Here is a 13,479-nt window from a genome sequence, read left to right on the forward strand (position 1 = left end):
GCGAGTGAACCAATTCCTATTTTTCCAGCCAGCTGGTCCGTGGTGCTCTGTCGCTGCAGCCTCAGGGTACTCGCGCGCCTCCCTTTCTCATTTCTCTGGACTCCTTTGTACATTTTGGATACAAGTCCTTCATCAAATGTTTTTTACAAATAACGTTCTCCCAGTCGGTGACTTATCTTTTTATTCTCTTAATAGCGTTTTTCACAGAGCAGAAGTCTTCTTTTATTCTAATGAAGTCTAGTTTATGCATTTTTCTCCCATCTGCTCTGTAGACACCCCCTCCATCCCCCCTCTGCTCGGGGACCCTTCCTCACCCCAATCAGATATACCAGCTCCGCCCATGAGCCCCCGCCCGCCACCCTCCCGTGGCCTCTGGCCCATTGCACCCAGCGCCTCCTCTCCGCAGTGCCCTCGGCCACGCGAGTTTTTCCTTGAATCTGGAAAAGTTGCAGGCCATCAGAGCACAGTGGATTTTATCAAACCACTCTTTTCTTTTTCTAAAGGAAACATTTCTAAAGTAGATTTCAAAAGTACACACTCAATGCTGGGCGTTGTGATACCTCCGGAGGCTAGTGCGTCTGTGGGCACCTAGGCACAACCAGTGGCCTGCGTTCGTCCAGGACTCAGGACACCCTTGCCCAGAGCGAGCTCCTGGGGTCTCAGGAGGTGGTGGAAGGTGGGCCTGGATGGGTCCCCAGCACCTCCAGGGACAACAAATGTGTCGAGTCCCCAGGACACCCCTGCCCCAAAGCCCTCTGACCTGCCTCCCTCTGAGACCGACACCCTCGTGGGGGTGGCAGACGCCCACAGGGAGGTGGCCGGCAGCACCAGCCTCCACTGTCGGCAGGAGAGCCACCTTCCGGGGTCTCAGGGACCCTGATCTCCCTCCTCCTTGTCTCACGGGCTCACCTTGTGCTTCCCCTGTCCCAGATCTGGGGGTCGGTGCCCCCCTTAGTGGGAGCTGATGCTAGAGGCCAAGAGCAGCACGGGGGCTCCGGGCCGTTTCTGCGGGCGAGGCTGGAAAGAGCCTGGGGTGTGTATATGTGTCTGTGTGTGCGTCTGTGTCTGTCTGTGTCCAGACCACATTCACAGGGCTTCCCTGGTGGTCCAGTGGTTAAGAATGCACCTTGAAATGCAGGAGACGAGTTCAATCCCAGGTCCTGGACGATCCCACAGGCCACCGAGCACCTAAGCCTGCGTGCGCAGCAGGTACTGAACACTCGCTCTAGAGCCTGGGGGCCGCAGCTCCTGAGCCCGGGCGCCCTGGAGCCTGTCTGTGCTCCCCAGCACGAGAGACCCCTGCAGAGATAGCCCATGCCCTGCAGCTGGAGAGAAGCCCCTCTCCACAGCCAGAGCAAAGCCCACACGGCAACGAAGACCCCGCACAGAAAAAGGCAAATGTTTTTAAACTCTCCTTAGAAGACGGCATTCATAAAGACACAACCTGACTCGCGGGTTTGCATTTAACGTCTTCAGGTGAAATCTGCATCTCACCTTGGCTCTTACCAGCTCAACCAAATGGCTCATCTGCTTCGTCCCGCGAGGAGGGGCCGTGGTGACCGCTGGGCTTCAGCTCTGCTCCCCTGCCGGGACAACCGGGAGGGGAGGTGGTGTTCCGGAGGACGGACAGCCAGCACCCCTCCACCCCCCACCCCCCACACACTCCCCACCCCCACCCCCACCCCGAGCCGGGCGGGCCTGGAACCCACCCGATGAGCCCTGAGATTGGCCGCAGCCCTGGGGCAGCGCAGGGCGCGCAGAAAGGATGGGGGCCTGGCTCTGCTCGGCCCTTCTCAGCCTGAGCCCTGAGCCTCGTACAGAGCAGGGCAACTCACACCTCCTCCTGTGGTGCGGACTTGATTTTTTTAATTTAAATAAAAGTAACTGAAAGGATGTGTTTCCCCCCGGAGTGGCTCACATTCATCAGAACATCAGCCTCACAAGCACTCTGCAAGACAGTGGCCGTGGGGCAGTCACGGCTCTCCAGGCAGAGGCTGTGTTTCAACCAGCGGACGCAAGACCAGCTCGGCCTCCCACGGGGCTAGCCGCAGCCCTGAGCTCGGAGACCCCTGAGGAGGGACGGCTCTGCCTCTACTTTGCTGCGATGGTTCGGCGCCAGTCGGGTGAACCGTCCGCCCCAGCCGGGCCTGGTCCTCACCACCGCCGGGCAAGTCCACCCTCAGCAGGCGGCCCCACGGCCTCTCCCTCCATGGCGGACGCGGACACAGAGCTCTCTGAACCCGCTGCTGCTCGACCACGGTGCTCACCCGCCCAGCAAGCCGAGCCCCCCATGTGGGCCCCGCCCTGAGGGTCCCCCGTTTCCAAGATGCTTCTGGGGCCACAGTGCCCCCAGCTCCAAGAGCAGACCCGGGCTTGCTCCCGCAGCGGCCTCGCTCTTCCCCGCGTGGCCAGCAGAGGGCAGCCCAGGAAAGGTCCGTGTCCAGCCGGGACAGCCACCCGCGAGCGGCCAGGGACCCCGTGACCGCATCCTCCACGCTGACCCCACTTTGCAGTAAGGGCTCGGGGCGGGAACATGGTCACCCCCTCTCTAAAGCTCAGTAACAAAAACCACGCACAGGTAGACACAGCGACAGTTTGCAGAGCTTTCATCTGCCTTTTCTGTGACCTCCGTGGCCGCGTGGGCTGACTGCGCATGTCTGCCAGGAGGCGGACGCAGACCAGGACTGCGGGCCCCGAGCGCCCGCGGCCAGAGTGCAGGGCAGGCTTTGGGAACTCGTGACCCAGAGTCGGAGCGCCTCGGCCCCGCGTCCCCGGGGAGCGATGGGCGGACACCAGCACCCACTCCGGGGCTGAGCACCCGGTCACTAGGCTCCCAGTGCAGGGGCCACCTGGGGCGCACGTCCACCCCAGCTCCGCGCACAGCGCTTCGGGGTCATTCCCGGACTTGCTGTATATCGGGGGTCCACGCCCCGAGTTCCCCACCACGTACTGGGACTTGTTCTCAGAGCTCAGACTGGGCTCCGGGGAACGGGCGCCGTTCAGGGCGGGTCCTGGGAGGGACGCCCTCGCACTGTGCATTTCCAGTTGGTGCTGGAACGCAGCCTGAACTCCTGGGTGTGAGGCCCAGCGGTGTGCCCGCGAGTGAACCCCTCCGTGTAATCGGTGATCCGCTCCGCACACCTCGCGAGGCCAGCGTCTGAAGCTCACCGTCGCTGCAGCAGAAAGAATGCGGTCAGGAAGAGGGGGCCATCAGGAGGCAGACGGAGGCTGACGCAGGAGACAGAGGAAGAGGTGCGGGGTCTGGGCTGCGGGGTCTGGACACGGAGTCGGTGTGCAGGGTCTGGGGTGTGGGGTTTGAGGTGCGGGGTCTGGGCGTGGGGTCTGGGTGCAGGGTCTGGGGTGCGGGGTCTGGGGTGCAGGGTCTGGATGCAAGGTCTGGGGTGTGGGGTCTCGGTGTGGGGTCTGGGCACAGGGTCTGGGCACGGGGTCTGGGTGCAGGGTCTGGGTGCAGGGTCTGGGCGCCCGGTCTGGGCTCAGGGTCTGGGCTGCGAGGTCTGGGCATGGGGTGTGGGGTCTGGGCTGTGGGGCCTGGGCGCAGGGTCTGGGCGCAGGGTCTGGGCACAGGGTCAGTGCAGGGTCTGGCGTGCCAGGGCAGGCAGCCCTCCTCAGGGGCCTTCTGCAGGTTCCAGCCACCCCATCAATCAGGCAGACTGGCTCCCACAGGAGACCAGGAGACTCAGATTGTCAAGGAGCCTTTGAAGAACAAAGATCTTTCTCAATATACAGAATTCCTAAGTTACTGAGATAAATGGGGGGAGATTTGACATTTACTGCGCATAATTTAAAATTCAAAACATCTCCCAGCAAAGGAAAATCACCAGATATTCTCAACTGCATGGTTTGGAGTCTGATCCTTCTGCTGACAGGAGGACTCCATGTTGCCTTAGATCTGCCTTAATTCTTATAATCTAAAGAACAAAAACCACATTGCAGAATATCATGAAGTTCATGTTTTTACTTTTGAAAGGAAGTTATCCCCATTGTGAATTATTTCTTTAAAAGAAAAAAAAACACTTAAAATGAGCAAGTGTTTTCTCAATTTTAAATATCTGATTCAGAGATAACAGCACATGACTGACGGTGTCCCAGAACACTGAGAAACACACAGGTGCATGTGGGTGTCTAATTTAGAGAGAGTTCTTTTTTTTTTTTTTTCCCACTAGGAAAATGTATGAAGTTTCTCCCAGACTCCGCTGCTCAGGGACACTCGGAGATGGAGGGTCCAATCACCTCACACCCATGACCTTGGTCTGTTGCTCCAGAAAGCACAAAGGGCAGAGAAGCCCCTGAGTGTTTCTGGGCAAGACCACGGTGGGAAGTCCCCGGCGGTGTCTCTGCGCAGGCTGGACTGACCCGGCTGCCCCCGGGGCACAGCGCGCAGGCGCCGGACTCTGGCTCCTCCCTTGGCCTGAGCTCATCCCCTGCCCGCAGGACTGGGGGCTCCCAGGCAGGTTAAGCTAAAAGCGAGTGTTTCCTCCTGTGAGCCTTTGTCATGGGCATCCTGAAAAAGTTAAAGAACCAGAGGAAGAGAAGAGAGCAGTTGATTCGGGCTGTGAGCAGGATGCTGTGGGAGGCGAGGGGGCGGGGCGGGAGACGGGTGTGAGCCCCTGACTCAGAGGAAGGGCTCGGTGACCTCTGACCCACCAGTGACATGCACGTCCCCCCAAATGTCCCACTTTCTGTAACCCACCGGCAGTGTTGCCGTGATGCTGTGACACTCGACCCGTCCTATTGCTACAGAAAGTAGCTGTGCTGACCCAGGACTCACCCTCGTCTGGGACACACCTGAACTCCCCAGAATCAGGATCAGTTATGACTGTGTCTCCCATCAGTCTGGACCACGAAACACATCATCTGCTAAACACAAACACGTCTGCTCCCGCCAGTCCCTGAGGGCACAGCCTGACGCACCTGCGTCCCCGCTCTGCCGGAGGGGGCCGGGTGGGGAACCCGAGAGAGGAGTCCACGCCCCAGACCCGGGAACTTCGAGTGTGACCTTGTTTGGGAAAAGGGCCTTTGCAGAAGGGATTACATTGCAGATCTAAGATGAGGTCATCCTGGCCCCTGAGTGGCCCTAAATCCAGTAACAAGTGTCCTTACCAAAGAGAGACAGAGGGAGATCAGACAGAAAGGGGGGGTGAGGAAACGCATGTGATGATGGAGGCAGAGACTGGGTGGATGCCCCACAGCCCAGGGACGCCGGGGCCACCACAGCCAGAGAGGCAGGAAGGACCCTCCCCTGGAGCCTTTGCAGGCAACACGGCCCTGCTCACACCCAACCTCGGGCCGTGAGCACAAGGGTCAGTCCTGTGGAGCCTGTCCGGCTGTGGTCACTCCATACAACCACCAAGGAAGTCCTGTGGTTGCCTCCTCTGGACTTCATGCTCACAGAATCTTTCAGCCACAGCCCAGACCTGCTCCTCCAGGTTCAGGCGTTTGGCAACCTTCCCTTTGACTGTCTCAAGTCTTCCTAAGTTAGGTGATGACGACCCTGCTTGCCTGGGGCTGTCCTGGTTCTAGCACTGAGAGTCCTGTCTCCTAGGAAAAGTAGGACAGTAGGTCACAGTATCGTGAGGCTTCTCCAGAGTGGAGTCAGGAGGTGATGTCAATAGAGAGATAGATAAAGATAGATAGATAGATAGATAGACAGATAGATAGATAAAGATAGATAGATAAGAAGAAGACTCCTGTGAGTCCCCTGGACTCCGAGGAGATCCAACCAGTCCATCCTAAAGGAGATCAGTCCTGGGTGTTCACTGGAAGGGCTGATGCTGAAGCTGAAACTACAATACTTTGACCACCTCATGCAAAAAGCTAACTCATTTGAAAAGACCCTGATGCTGGGAAAGATTGAGGGCAGGAGGAGAAGGGGACAACAGAGGATGAGATGGTTGGATGGCATCACCGACTCAATGTACATGAGTTTGAGTAAACGCCAGGAGTTGGTGATGGACAGCAAGGCCTGGAGTGCTGCGATTCATGGGGTCGCAAAGAGTTAAGACACGACTGAGCGACTGAACTGAACTGAACTGAACTGAACCAGATAGACAGATAGCCTTGTGTGCATATATATACATATACATGGCTTCCCTTGTGGTTCAGCAGTCAAGAATCTGCCTGCAATTCAGGAGACTCAGGTTTGACCCCTGGGTTGGGAAGATCCCCTGGACGAGGGCATGGCAACCCACTCCAGGATTCTTACCGGGAAAAACCCATGGACAGAGGAGCTTGGCAGACTGAAGTCCATGAGTTCGCAGAGTTGGACACAACTGAAGTGACTGAGCACACACGCGTGCACACGGATGTGTACACATATAGAGAGAGACATTATGGAGGCTGAGGGCTGGGAAGCCTTAAGACCTGCCGTCTGAAGACCTGAGCCCCGGGAGAGCCAATGGTCTGAGTCAGAGGCAGGCCAAGACCAGCGTCCCCGCTTCAAGACTGGCAGGGGAGACGACACAGCCTTCCGCCCCCAGCCGTCATTATGCTGCGTTCAGGCTCTGAGGGGCTGACTGACAGCCGCCACCCGCATCCCCATCCCTGCTCCCCTGCTCGGGAGGGACCTTTGCTCAACCCGCCAACTCAGCATCAGCGTCTTCCATGAATGCCCTCAGAGACACGGGAGCGTGGCTCAGCCGGCCCGGCCGGGCCAAGTGTCCAGGCAGCCCTCAGCAGCGCCGCCCCCCGAATGCTCAGGGAATGCGTGTCCCTCCGAGCTCCTTCCAGCTGCTGGCTGGCTTCCGCCCCTTGAGGTTGGTGGGCTGTGGAACCAGGGCTCTCCTCGGGGCCGGGTCTTGGCTGCTCGAGGCTGCCTGCGCTCTTCTCTGTGCTTCCCATGGGTTCCCTCCAGCACAGACGGGTCAAGGCCCTCACACACCTCAAATCTGACTTTCCTGTCTGCGTGTCTCTGACTCCAGCTGGGGAAAGTTCTCCGCTTTTTCACATGCGTCTGTGGTTAGACTGGTCCACACAGTTAGCTCTGGATTATCTCCCTGTGCTCACGCCTGTACCCTTTTCTTTCTTTTTGTTGTTGTTGCGCTACCTTGCTGCTTGCAGGATCTTTCCAGGCTCTGAACCCATGCCCCTTGCAGTGGAAGCAAGGAGTCCTAACCACTGGACCGCCAGGAAGTCCCTAAAATCTGTAACAACTGCATCTCCAAAGTCCCTTTTCACATGTAATGTAATATAGTCCTTTGACTTTTCCTTCCTTAGTCATTTGGGGAAAAATCCAGGGATCCGGTCATTGGTGGAAGTAAAGACAAAAGATGGAATGATCTGGAATGCTCGTGGAGCTCCCGCAGTAAGGAGGCAGCAAATTATGAAGAGTCAGGGATGTTTACACCAGGTTTATTCATAATTACTGAAATTTGGGAGCAACTAAGATGTCCTTCCATAGCTGAACAGATTAGTAAACTGTGGTCCATCCAGACAAAAGAATATTATTCAGCAATAAAACAAAATTATTTGTCAAGCCATGAAAAGATATGGAAGAACCTCAAATGCATACTACCACATGAAAAAAGCTGATGATGGGACATTCTGGAAAAGGTGATACCATGTAGACACTGAGAAGATCAGTGGCTGCTGCAGGGAGGGAGGGAGCACAGAGGATTTTTAAGGCAATGGAGACACACCGTGTGATATCACAGTGACGGACACGTCGAGACACGTTCATCTGAGCCCGCAGGACGGGCGACATCAGGAGCAAGCCCCAGCGCGCACTGCGGACCCTGGGAGGTGACCTATCACCACGGCCTCACCCTCGGCCTCGTAGGTACCGTCCTGCTGAGAGATGCTGAGAGAGGGAGGCTGTGCCGGTGTGGGAGCCCAGGTACAGGGGAAACCTCGGCACTGCCTTCTCAATTTTATTGTGAACCTAGAGCTGCTCTTAAAAAACTGTCTTAAGAGTCAGAGCCACGAGCCAGCAGCTGCACTCGGACCCAGACACCACCCCAGGGTCACAGGATGAGCATGAAGGGCCCAGAGACGCACGCGGGAAGCCCGCCTGGCCCCAAGCAGCCCAGGGGAGGGACCAGAACACCCAACCCAACGAGTTTCCGGATCAGTGTACCCTAGAGGAAGGCTTCACTTCTCCAGGAGGGTGTATCTCTGGGCTGGCGACTGTGTCTCAACTGGAAAACCACCCACATTTAGCATGTTAAATGGCATTGAGTCCCTGAACTCCGAATAAATCAAAGAAATTGTTTTTAAAAAATATAAGCATGCAGGGAAGAACAATTAACAGGGAAGGTTTCTCTATGATTTCATCCAAACTTTTAAGACATAAAGTCCTCTGTAGGCTTGGAGAAAAATTAGACATATGGTAAGTTGTAAGTTATAATTTTAAACATCTATTTTATTGAGATCTAACTCACATACAATAGAACAAACCCACCTGCAGTATATGGTTCAGTGTTTGATGAGTTTCGACAGCTGCATACACTTGTGTAATCTCTTCTCCAATAAGACCTGGAACATCTCCATCACCCTAGAAAGTTCTCTCTTGCTTTTTCCGAGTCAACCCCCTCCCTGCTCTGCAACTATCACCTTTATCACTAGAGGGTTGTTTAGCCTGTTTCATTTTTCAACTTTTTATATTGGAATTGCACTCATCTCACACGCTAGTAAAGTAATGCTCAAAATTCTCCAAGCCAGGCTTCAGCAATATGTGAACCGTGAACTTCCAGATGTTCAAGCTGGTTTTAGAAAAGGCAGAGGGACCAGAGATCAAATTGCCAACATTCGCTGGATCATTGAAAAAGCAAGAGAGTTCCAAAAAAACATCTATTTCTGCTTTATTGACTATGCCAAAGCCTTTGACTGTGTGGATCACAGTAAACTGGAAAATTCTGAAACAGATGGGAATACCAGACCACCTGACCTGCCTCTTGAGAAACCTGTATGCAGGTCAGGAAGCAACAGTTAGAACTGGACATGGAACAACAGACTGGTTCCAAATAGGAAAAGGAATACGTCAAGACTGTATATTGTCACCCTGCTTATTTAACTTATATGCAGAGTACATCATGAGAAACGCTGGGCTGGATGAAGCACAAGCTGGAATCAAGATTGCTGGGAGAAATATCAATAACCTTATATGCATATGACACCACCCTTATGGCAGAAAGTGAAGAAGAACTAAAGAGCCTCTGGATGAAAGTGAAGGAGGAGAGTGAAAAAGTTGGCTTAAAGCTCAACATTCAGAAAACTAAGATCATGGCTTCTGGTCCCATCAGTTCAGTTCAGTGGCTCAGTCATGTCTGACTCTTTGCGATCCCATGAATCATAGCACGCCAGGTCTCCCTGTCCATCACCAACTCCCGGAGTTTACCCAAACTCATGTCCATCCAGTCGGTGATGCCATCCAACCATCTCATCCTCTGTCATCCCCTTCTCTTCCTGCCTCCAATCCCTCCCAGCATCAGGGTCTTTTCCAATGAGTCAACTCTTCGAGTCAGGTGGCCAAGGTATTGGAGTTTCAGCTTCAACATCAGTCCTTCCAATGAACACCCAGGACTGATCTTCTTTAGGATGGACTGGTTGGATCTCCTTGCAGTCCAAGGGACTCTCAAGAGTCTTCTCCAACACCACACTTCAAAAGCATTAATTCTTCAGTGCTCAGCTTTCTTCACAGTCCAACTCTCACATGCATACATGACCACTGGAAAAACATAGCCTTGACTAGACAGACATTTGTTGGCAAAGTAATGTCTCCGCTTTTAAATATGCTATCCAGGTTGGTCATAACTTTCCTTCCAAGGAGTAAGTGTCTTTTAATTTCATGACTGCAATCACTATCTACAGTGATTTTGGAGTCCCAGAAAATAAAGTCTCTCACTGTTTCCACTGTTTCCGCATCTATTTCCCATGAGGTGATGGGACCAGATGCCATGATCTTCGTTTTCTGAATGTTGAGCTTTAAGCCAACTTTTTCACTCTCCTCCTTCACTTTCATCAAGAGGCTTTTTAGTTCCTCTTCACTTTCTGCCATAAGGGTGGTGTCATCTGCGTATCTGAGGTTATTGATATTTCTCCCGGCAATCTTGATTCCAGCTTGTGCTTCATCCAGCCCAGCGTTTCTCATGATGTACTCTGCATATAAGTTAAATAAGCAGGGTGACAATATACAGCCTTGATGTACTCCTTTTCCCATTTGGAACCAGTCTGTTGTTCCATGTCCAGTTCTAACTGTTGCTTCCTGACCTGCATACAGGCTTCTCAAGAGGCAGGTCAGGGGGTCTGGTATTCCCATCTGTTTCAGAATTTTCCACAGTTTATTGTGATCCTCACAGTCAAAGGCTTTGGCGTAGTCAATAAAGCAGAAATAGATGTTTTTCTGGAACTCTCTTGTTTTTCAATGATCCAGCAGATGTTGGCAATTTGATCTCTGGTCCCTCTGCCTTTTCTAAAACCAGCTTGAACATCTAGAAGTTCACGGTTCACATATTGCTAAAACCTGGCTTGGAGAATTTTGAGCATTACTTTACTAGCATGTGAGATGAGTGCAATCGTGCATTAGTTCGAGCATTCTTTGGCATTGCCTTTCTTTGGGATTGGAATGAAAACTGACCTTTTGCAGTCCTGTGGCCACTGCTGAGTTTTCCAAATTTGCTGGCATATTTAGTGCAGCACTTTCACAGCATCATCTTTCAGGATTTGAAAGAGCTCAACTGGAATTCCATCACCTCCACTAGCTTTGTTCATAGTGATGCTAAGTCCAGTTGACTTCACATTCCAGGATGTCTGGCTCTAGGTGAGTGATCACACGATCATGATTATCTGGGTCATGAAGATCTTTTTTGTACAGTTCTTCTGTGTATTCTTGCCACCTCTTCTTAATATCTTCCATTTCTGGTCCCATCACTTCATGGGAAATAGATGGGGAAACAGTGGAAACAGTGGCTGACTTTATTTTTGGGGGCTCCAAAATCACTGCAAATGGTGATTGCAGCCATGAAATTAAAAGACGCTTACTCCTTGGAAGTAATGACCAACTTAGACAGCATATTAAAAAGCAGAGACATTACTTTGCCAACAAAGGTCCGTCTTGTCAAGGCTGTGGTTTTTCCAGTAGTCATGTATGGATGTGAGAGTTGGACTATAAAGAAAGCTGAATGCTAAAGAATTGATGCTTTTGAACTGTGGTGTTGGAGAACACTCTTGAGAGTCCCTTGGACTGCAAGGAGATCCAACCAGTCCATCGAAAGGAGATCAGTCCTGGGTGTTCATTGGAAGGACTGATGTTGAAGCTGAAACTCCAATATTTTGGCCACCTCGTGCGAAGAGCTGACTTATTTGAAAAGACCCTGATGCTGAGAAAGATTGAAGGAGGAGAAGGGGACGACAGAGGAGGAGATGGTTGGATGGCATCACCGACTCAATGAACATGGGTTTGGGTGGACTCCAGGAGTTGGTGATGGACAGGGAGGCCTGGTGTGCTGGTTCATGGGGTCGCAAAGAGTTGGACACGACTGAGCAACTGAACTGAACTGATAGCCAATTAACTGCAGGAAGAAATGGCAACCCACTCCGGTATTCTTGCCTGGAAAATTCCATGGACAGAGGAGCCTGGTGGGCTACAGACCATGGGGTCACAAGAGTCGGACTCGACTAAATGGCTAAACAACAACAACAATCGTAGCCAATTAACAAACAATGTCATGATAGGTTCAGGCGAAAAGCAAAGGAACTCAGCCATAGATAAACAGGTATCAATTCTCTCCCAAACTCCCCTCCTGTCCAGGCTGCCGCACAGCACTGAGCAGAGTCCCCTGTAGGTTTCGCCTGGTTTAGAACTTCAGGGTTCTCCAAGAGGAACAGAGCCAACTGGATATATGAGACACATGAAGAGACTTATCTTAAGGAAACAGCTCACTTGATCACAGGAGCTCGCACGTCTGAAATCTGATTGATCACAGGAGCTCGCACGTCTGAAATCTGAATGGCAGTCTGGAAACTCGAACAACAGGGGAGGTTGCAGTCTTGAGGCAGAATTTCTTCCCTGAGAAACCTCAGTATTTGTTCATAAAGTTTTCAACTGATGGGGTGAGGTCCACCTACATCACCAGGGGTCACCTTCTTCCCTTAAAGTCAGCTGATCCCAGGTGTTAACCACACCTACGAAATTCCTTCACAGCAACACCTAGATTCCCGTGTGACTTAATCCTGGTCCTATGCCCTAGTGAAGCAGATACAGAAGACCCGGATCATCCTGCAGACGGAATCACACTCATCTGCTCTTCTGTGTCTGGGTCCTTTCCTTCTGCGTAAAGTTTCTGAGTCGTCCCTGTTTGTCTCAGTAGGTTCCCTATTATTAGTATTCTCTGGTATGAATACAGTAAGCGAGGTTCTAAAACACACCAGGCATTTCACAATTTAGCCATCAGATCTACAAATAATAAAACAAGAAAATTGCTTTGTGATGCCCAGGGACTTGTAAACACCAGTTAGACTCCACCAGAGTAACTGGCTGGATATTTAAAGCTCGCTGGCATTATACAGCAGAATGGCTTAAAATCTCTTAATATCAGCTGAAGCACAATGGCACACAAAGGAGGCAGCTCACCCCTTTCAGGAAGACGTTCGTTTTCTGTTGTGCTCGTTGCTTTAGGGTTTTAATTTAGTGGCAGCTAATTAACCAAAGAATACAGTCTAAACTAAAACTAATTCTCTTGTGGTCACTTCAAAAGACTTCAACACGCATTAAAGCAATTGCGTACAGAGAGTCTGAGAGTGAACTTGGGTTTCCAACTGCCCAGGCAAAGGTCGGCTAAATCTGTCAGCTGAAGAGGAGGCTACGGCCCGCTTCTCCTCTCCGCTCACAAAGGACTGCTGCTCCTCACGGCCTCTTCTCTTCTCTGACTTCCCTTCAGCCCTCTCACAGCAGGCCGCGCTGGTCCCCTAGCTAACCGGCTCTCAGGTCAGTGACAGCACTCACACGGCCTCAACCACACGGCCCTCCCTCGGAGCTCATCCCGCAGGGTTTGCGAGCGGCCCCCTCCCCGCCCTGTCTGGGCTCCTGGTCCTCACACACGGCTCCTCCTCAGCCTCCTCCCGGGCTCTGATCTCTCCTCTCCTCCATCTGCCCTCCCTACTAGCGTGAGGGGCTCACCAGGCTCTTCTGGCTTGAAATGCCTCTACCTGCCAGGGCCTCCTTCCCCAAGGCCCCAGACCCGTACCTGCGCCCTTTGCGACCACTCCACGAGCTCACGACCAGCCTCTCAATCAGCCTGCACACCTGCACAGCCCGGCCGCTGCCATCTCGGGGCCAGGAAACGCCCTCGTACCGGGCGCTCAGGCCAAGGGGTGCAGGGTCCCTGAGTGCCTGCTCCCTCACACTGCCTCTACTCCACCGCAGCCCCAAGTGCTCCGCCTTCAAAATGCCGACCTCTGATAGCTGACCAGTTCTCAAGTCCACGCCGGATAATCGCCACATCCACGATGGCTCAGCCCTCACCC

The sequence above is a fragment of the Muntiacus reevesi genome, chromosome 2, assembly GCF_963930625.1.
Source record: "Muntiacus reevesi chromosome 2, mMunRee1.1, whole genome shotgun sequence".
NCBI classification, from domain to species: domain Eukaryota; kingdom Metazoa; phylum Chordata; class Mammalia; order Artiodactyla; family Cervidae; genus Muntiacus; species Muntiacus reevesi.